Source organism: Bidens hawaiensis, unplaced genomic scaffold, assembly GCF_021521415.1.
Source record: "Bidens hawaiensis isolate Kalapana, Puna unplaced genomic scaffold, B.hawaiensis_p1.1 tig00019655_1, whole genome shotgun sequence".
Classification (NCBI taxonomy): Eukaryota; Viridiplantae; Streptophyta; class Magnoliopsida; order Asterales; family Asteraceae; genus Bidens; species Bidens hawaiensis.
In genome coordinates this window covers 283,073-291,453 of record NW_027492979.1, presented here as the reverse complement: position 1 = coordinate 291,453, position 8,381 = coordinate 283,073, and positions in this window count along the sequence as shown.

Here is an 8,381-nt window from a genome sequence, read left to right as displayed (position 1 = left end):
ATGTTATGTTATATTTATGCCAGTATTTGATGCCGACGATAGTGCTCGAGTTGTCATGATCTCTCTATGGTGCATCGAGGGGTTTGTACCATATGCATAAAGAGATAATATCCTGATTTGTGTAGAATTGTTATCGGGTTATTTGAATTCGAATAAAACTTGTAGAACCCTATATGAATAAGCGTTTTTGTATTCGAATCAAACTCAGGTTATTTGAATAAAATCCATTTGGATAAATTTATGTGTTATGCAGTTAATGCAGAAAAATATCGGATATCAGTTAAGAAATATTGGTTATCATGGTAGGATATCAGTACGTTTAATATCATGCAGAATTTATATGCACAACAATTCATCATGTTAAAAAACTCCTAAGTCCTACCATTAACAAATTAACTTTTTGCGACTTGCAAAACACCAACATGTGTAGTAAGTATAAACTAATTAAAACTATTAAACACTAAAATTGACAATTAAGACTTGCAACGCTAATATCGGGAATATCGGTCAATATCGCTGATATTACCGGTACCAATATTTTGACATATATTTCACATGGGGACCGATAACCGATATACAAGTGATATTAACTGCACAACTTATGTGTTGAATTATTATTGGATGATGAACAACCCTTGATTGTCGATGTCTTAATACGGGCTAGGTTAAAATGTTAAACTCATCTATCAAAAATTTGGAATAAAGTTAGAATTTCAGTTGAATTATTTATTTCGCTCACGATTTTAAAGTCTGTTAAGTGTTTAAATGATGAAATATAGTCTAGCGATAAATGAGTATCGAATGAATGGGTTAAGGAGTTGTTGCGTTTATTGGTTTAGCGGACTTAATTTTTTTCTCTGTCTTTATGATAATAAAATATGTGAAATTTTGTACATGTCTACCTCAAATATGATATGATCATAAATATATTAGAATGTATATAAAAATCAGTTGGGCTTAATAACATATTAGGGATGAGTATATGGTACCGACTTCCGATACCGTATCAATAGATTCGATATAGTATTCGATACCCACTTTTCTATAAATTTTTTATTGGTATTTTTGGTATTGATACGGTACTTATCTCATATCCCTATAACTTATTGTGTATTCATAGTGCAACCTTAGTAAACTTTTCCAAAATTACGTAAAATATCCTTAATGTTAACACACTAATAACACAGTTGGTCCTTTTAACAACATAAATGACTATTACGTCACTTTATTTAATAACGTATATGTTAACTACACAGGCCAACCGTGTAGACACACATGGGCGGATCTACGGTAGTAACGGGTGGTTCCGCGGAACCACCCGAGTTTCGAAATTATAGTGTATTTATATATAGAAAATAATAAAGGAACCACCCTATAAATTATACAGGAACCATCTTAAAAACATATAAAGTGCTTGCCCGGATGGTAGTTTGTGGGTTTTGTAACCCGGAGGTCGCAGGTTCTATTCCCGTTTTTAACAGTTTTTTTTTTTTTTTTTTTACTAAGTTACCCTAAGTCCTGTTAGGGTTTTTTATAACATAAGCTGATAAGCAAAGCAGGCAAACCCCTGAACCAATCCGTGTCCTCATGGTCCTCAGCAGCTGCAGCCGCCTCTGTCCTCTGTCCACCGCTCCACCCTCAGGCTCAGCTCAGCCACTCCGGCAGTGGCACACCGCCGTCCGCCTCCGCCTCTGATTGAATCAGTCACTGGTTTCAAACCCCTGAACCAATCCTTGCCCCCATAAAAATCAATTCCAACAAAAACCTTTTTTTGCTTGCTCTGCTCACTAGTCCGGCAGTGGCACACCGCCGTCCGCCTCCTGTTAGGTATTTTTTTGCTTCTTGTATGATTCATTTTATTTAATCCATTCGAAATGATTATTGAAAGTAGTTTGCTTTGTGAAAATCTTTTTGAAAGAGAGTGTTGTATTCTAGTTATCCGATTCATATTGATCCAACCCAGTCCTTCTTAATTCTTATGAGTTATGACGATTCCCGAATCCAGGGATGCCCTCCACCTGTTCGACGATTTGTCTGAGTGAAAATTTGTTTTGATATTTGTAATTGTAACTTTATTTTTTATTTATTTCACTAAATAAACTTATGTGAATACCTTTATTTTTTTTATTTATTTCAAATAAAGCCTTAATGATTATTGGTTTTAATTTGTTAGTTTGTTAGTTTTTGTTAGTTTCTTAGTTTTAAATTTGTTAGTTTGAAATTGTTGATTTGTAGGTATTTTGAATATGAAGAGAATGTTGACCCGAGATTTAAAAGAAAGAAGACCGGTATCACCAATCGTCATCATTATGTGGTTAATAATTTCAACACGGTTCTCGACATGCAAATTCAAGAGCTTGGAAGCCGCTTTAATGAGGTAACCACTAAATTGCTTACTAATATGAGTTCTTTGAGCCCGTCTTGTAATTTTAGTGCCTTTAGTAAAGTAAACTTGATAAACTTGGCCGAGATGTATCCATGTGATTTTGATTTTGATGAAAAGGAGAAGCTTGTATATGAACTTGGCCACTACATTACTAACGTGAAAGAAGATAAGCGGTTTGCCAACTTGAGTGGCTTAGGCGATCTTGCTAAAATGATGGTGAAAACAAGATTATGTAATGAACTTTTCCCGAACCATCGAACCGACCCGAACCTCAAACCGACCCGAAATTTTATATACCCGACTCGGTGAAATTGAAACATATAAAAGTAGTGAACCACCCAAAAAAAATTCCTGGATCCGCCACTGTAGACACAAAACACCAACCAACACCTCTCTATCGAACCACTATTTTCAGTCTTGCGGTCATTCCCGGCAAGATCTAAGAGCACCTTGACCAATGACCACTATAATACACTAGGAGCATCGTAGATCCTCCATCAGTTGTCCCTCGATCCCAACATAATTTCAGTTGGCAACCTCAACATAGGTACCTCACATCTACAACAAGTGACCAACTGTATTTATGGATACCCAAAGTTTTGCCGAAAGGCATCAATTTTTCTCAATTGTTTCATTAAACAATACAAAATGAGATATATATATATATATATATATATTATATGTTTTCACAAGCATAAAATTTTTCGCCTAAATGTCTAATCACATAGATCATAGTCTTTAATCTTTATACAATTTAGGTAAGAATCCAAGTTATCAAAAGTAGACTTTAGACTAGTATTCAGGAGAAGTTTCTAAATTTATGAGAACCAGGCTTCATAATAAGTCATTAAGGCGCACTATCACACTTACGCATTAAACTAATGTTAGCATATCTCATACGTGATATATGAAATTATAACTATGAAGTTCTTAACCATAGTAATGCAATATAGTCATAACTATCAATTTTGGTCACACTACACGTATTTAAAGAAAATGATCGTATACCTCATGTCCTTGTTTTATGTCTTTATTGTTGGTGCATATGTGCCCAACATGAATTATCTATTTTGAAGAAGTTGTATAGATCAAATCCTAATTGAAGATAACCATATATAAATTCATAAAATTGGCGTTGATCATTCATTCAATCAAAAGAAAAAGCTTAAGAATCCACTAGAAAATAAACAAGGTTGATGACATAATAAAAACAATGGCTAAATATCACTTGTTGATTGTCTTATTCATGTCAACTCTCACAAATTCGAAAATGTAAAATTGGCATTTGAAGACTTCCAAACAGTGACGGTATATTTCACAGCGGTCGAAAGAGAGTTGATGTTAAAATTTTAAAGAGGTCAATCAAGATTTTAACATATATATACCTTAAAAAAAGTTCACAGGGGTCGGCCGACAATTACACCATAAGTGTAGGTCCGCCAATGCTTCCGGACAATTCCAACCACCGCCTTTTTTTCTTCTTTCATATTAAGCTTAAATTACCTGTTAATTTTATTAGAAATTGAATTGGTTGATGGATTTTGGTTAACACCCACCATGATTTTATTGAATAAGGTTTGCAACTCAAACTTTTGTCTTGAGAGACCACGGATAAAGCTGTATTGTTTTTGAGAGGGGCGCTTATGGGTGTAATGCATTGGAAAGCTACTCTATAGCGGATAGATGATGATGATGATGATGATGATGATGATGATGATGATGAAAAAAGGGCAATGGTTTATATCGACGATGATGATGAAAGGAATTTGAGTAGTGATAAAGGATGAAATCGCACCAAAAACACCACAAGTGATAGACGTTAGATTGTCACGAAAGGATGTAAGGTTTTATTTTAATTTTTTCTATTTATTTGTTTATTTATTTTTATAAGCTTCTATCTTTCGCATTATAAACTTCTATATAAGATAAAAGGGTTTATAATCTATACTATCATTTCATTAATAGATTACAACATTGTTAGTGACGATTAAAAGTACGGAAAAGAATGTTGAGATTGAAACCGCGATTTTGATCGAACCATAAAAATAATTAACTCTAATTTCTAAATCATGTAAAATTACTTTGATTTGCGCGTAAATTGAGGTAGTAGAACATCTTGTTCATTCTATATCCTCACTCGTTGTCTATTGGTAGGAGGCTTAAGTTCTACAATGGAGACTCAAGTTCGATCCCGACATGTGTCACTTTAAGTGGATTATGCCAATCAAGTAGGCCTTGCGAGGTTGTCAGTTCGAATCCTGAGCCCACCTGACGGGTTTTTGTTCCACCGTCTGCTCTTGTGGTGACACAATGACAACTGACGTTATGGTTTTTTTGATGAACGCCCAAGCTAAACTCTTAAGCTAACGTGAACCCGGTAACACGCAAGAAAGTCGTTGCTCCTGAAAAAAAAATCTTTTGTGGATAGAAAATATACAGAATATCTTTTGTTCATTCATCAATCTTGATGAAGATGCCAATGATTCCAACAAGTTATGAAAGATGGCAATTGCACTGAGTCGATGAAGAAAGCGTTTGTTCCAGTTGGGGATGAGGATATGTACACCGAGGGATGGGCTACTGATGATGCGTCCTCTATTGCCCCAATTGAAGAGGATATTTCTTCGGTTGCCCATGAAATGTCTGACATACCTCAGGTAATTTCCCAACCGTTAGTGGTTAATAATGTCAGTGCGAATCCGCCGGTGAATGTTTGGAAAAAGAATGATACTACGGGTGTATCCTATGCCGACCAAATGAAAGCAAATCTTGATAATAATATGCGGTTGGAATGTGACAACCGCCAAAAATTAGACTAATCTGGTAATTATATTAACCGAAATCGTGTATTGTAAGGTAAATATATAGGAATAATATTTTTAGCCAAAGTTTTTGATTTTAGTTGAATATCAATATATGGAACCCGAAAAAGTTCAATTTTGTCGTGTAGCTGACACTGTACAGATTAACACCGGGTAATATCTCAAAACGGATAAATTCATAAACGTATCAAGATGACCTCGAAAAATAAAATTTTATGTTAGGATATTAGAGATAGTGTATAAACTTAATTTTAGAAGGTTCGAATCGCGAAAATTAGAAAATAAGTAACCGAAAGCCAGTAGAGGACACCGTAAGAGCCCGACATTAAGTTTTTCAGAAAATTATGTTTTTAGGCAGACATTGACTGTAATCTAATTTCGCTCAAAGTCTGATAAAAATTATTAGAAACGGAAGTCGTTTGGCTAGATAAATTACGAGATACGTTAAACATTAATACCTAGTTATTAGCACATGCCATAATTCAAATCACCTCTCCCTCTCCCTCTCCCATCTCTCTCGGCCTCCACACACACACAATCCAACCCCACCTCCCAAACCCACCAATAAGAAACACACATGTAGTTATGCAATGATTACCTAGAAGCTTCAATATGGACACATGCACACTCTACCATCCAACTCACTACCCTATACCCCTCTCTTCCTCCCTTTATATAACCGGCCACCCCATCACCTTCCTACCATCTCACATTTTCAAACTTTTACACACACAACAATTGATTAGGAGGTATTTGTGTAACATCCTAAAATTTTAACGATGAATAAAGGAAGTTATGTTTAGTGATTTCGCGTAATTAATTAATATCGGGTAAGGAGCGGGTCTTGGACTTGGATTAATTGAGATGGGTTAAATGAGAATGGGATTTCGGGGATATAAATACCCCCAAAACCCCAAAATATCTTCATTTTTCACCAAACTCCCTAACACTCCAAAAACACACACATACCACACTAACTTCGCCGCCGGACCGAAGGCAGATCCGGGCAGATCCGGCAGACCCGAGTGAGAAAGAGAGCGATTAGTGGTGATAAGCAAGTAAACGAGATCCAAACAAGCCCAAAAAGGTATGATTCTTGATCTTTGAAGTTTAAAGATCCAAGCTTTTTAGTGTATAAACGACCAAAAATGGTCGGGTAGCGTAGTGGGTGATATTGAACCATAGCAAGGGTGTTAAAATCGCTCGAAATGCCGATCAGAAACTAAAACAGCGGCTGTCTGGGCAACTTCGCCTTCATCTGGGCAACTTCGCCTTCAAGCGACGAACTTCGCCTGCAAGCTAAGTTCGCCTGATGAACTTCGCCTGCAAGCTAAGTTCGCCTGATGGCAACTTCGCTGTAAAGTTAAGTTCGCCTAACTGGTAACTTCGCCTGAGGCCAAGTTCGCCTGATGACAACTTCGCCTGAAGCCAAGTTCGCCTGATGACAACTTCGCTGTAAAGCTAAGTTCGCCTAGCTGGTAACTTCGCCTAAAGCTAAGTTCGCCTAAGGTTAACTTCGCCTAAAGTCAAGTTCGATTAGAAAATAAATTAAAAATCTAATGAAAAATGTGTTAAGATAGTTAATGGAAATAAAATTTTTCCAAGCTGACCTGGCAGCTCGACCCCAGCCAGGGGCTCTGCCCCTTGGACCCTGCTAGGGGCTGCCGCCCCTAGACCCCGCTGCCAGGGGCGCTGCCCCCGGACCCCCGTTCGTTGTGGGTAGTAATTAAGACTAGAAAGATGTTATAAGTAGTGATGGTTAAATTGATATGTATACTTGTTATACAGTCAGCCGTGCACAACTGAAGAAAGGGATTACGATCAACGGAGAACGTAATCGTGTTCAGGTGAGTTTCTAGCCCCATTTATGTGTTATGTTTTCGGGGCTGTATGCATACTCGATATGTTTGTTAATACGCTTATCCTAAGAGATAAGTGTATGCCTTATGTGAATGATATGATATGTAGGAATGATTGCTTGATGGTACGTGAATGATCTTCGGATATTGCACGTACTGTCAGGTTGTAACGCTATGTGTAAGGTAAGTATGATATGTATGCTTATGTGTATGAACGTGATAAAGTTAATAAAAGAAGGAAATGACGGTAGCATGGTTGTATGGTTACGAAAAGGGTACCGAGCCCTAATAATACTCGAGGTATGATGTATGGTTGTATGGTAACGAAGAGGGAATCGAACCCTACTAATATTCGAGAACTAGGGAACCGAACCCTACTAATATTCGAGGAAAGAGGGAAACCGAGCCCTAATAATACTCGTGGAAAGAGGGAAACCGAGCCCTAATAATACTCGAGGAAAGAGGGTACCGAGCCCTAATAATACTCGAGGAAGGAGGGCACCGAGCCCTAATAATACTCGAGGAAGGAGGGTACCGAGCCCTAATAATACTCGAGGAATGTAGGGCGTAATGCTCTTTATAACGTAAGATATGAAGGTAAGTTAATACAAAAGAAAAAATGAAAGTATGAAGGAATGAAAGTATGATAGTATGAAAGAATGAATATAAGTATATGTGTATTGTATAGTGTATGATTAACTAGAACTCACTCAGCGTAGCTGACTTTTAGTATGCACGCAGGTGAGTAGGATGAGGCAGCTCGCTTGAGGAGACACGTGGCATTGAACAAGAGTCTGGCGTCTGAAGACTTATGATGTTTTAATTTAATGCTTTAGTGTTGAAAGACAAAGGATGTTTTAAGACAAGTTATGAATTATGTAATGTTTTATGAAAGTTTTATATTCCGCGTAAATGTTTTAATTAACTATGATATTTAAGAACTGTGTTTATGAGTAAATCCAACACGAAAGTAGGGCTACCGGTAACGGGGCCTTACAATTTGGTGGAGGTTTAAGCAAAATACAAGAAGTAGGAAGCCAAAGGAAGGATTATAGCCAACCCAAAGACACATTATCACCACCATAGGCACCAAATCCGAAACCCAAGGTAACCCACTTCAAAGATTTGTGTATACTAGTTGTTATTTGATGTTTAAGGTTTGATTCTAGTATGTTTGGTAGTATACATGCAAGCATGATATGGATATATGCATGTATGTATGTAGCCGTGAGTTTATATAGGAATGCATAAGATGGGTTTTGTTGATTATAGGACTTGATATGGTTGCATTTAAGCTTGTATAGATTGTCCATA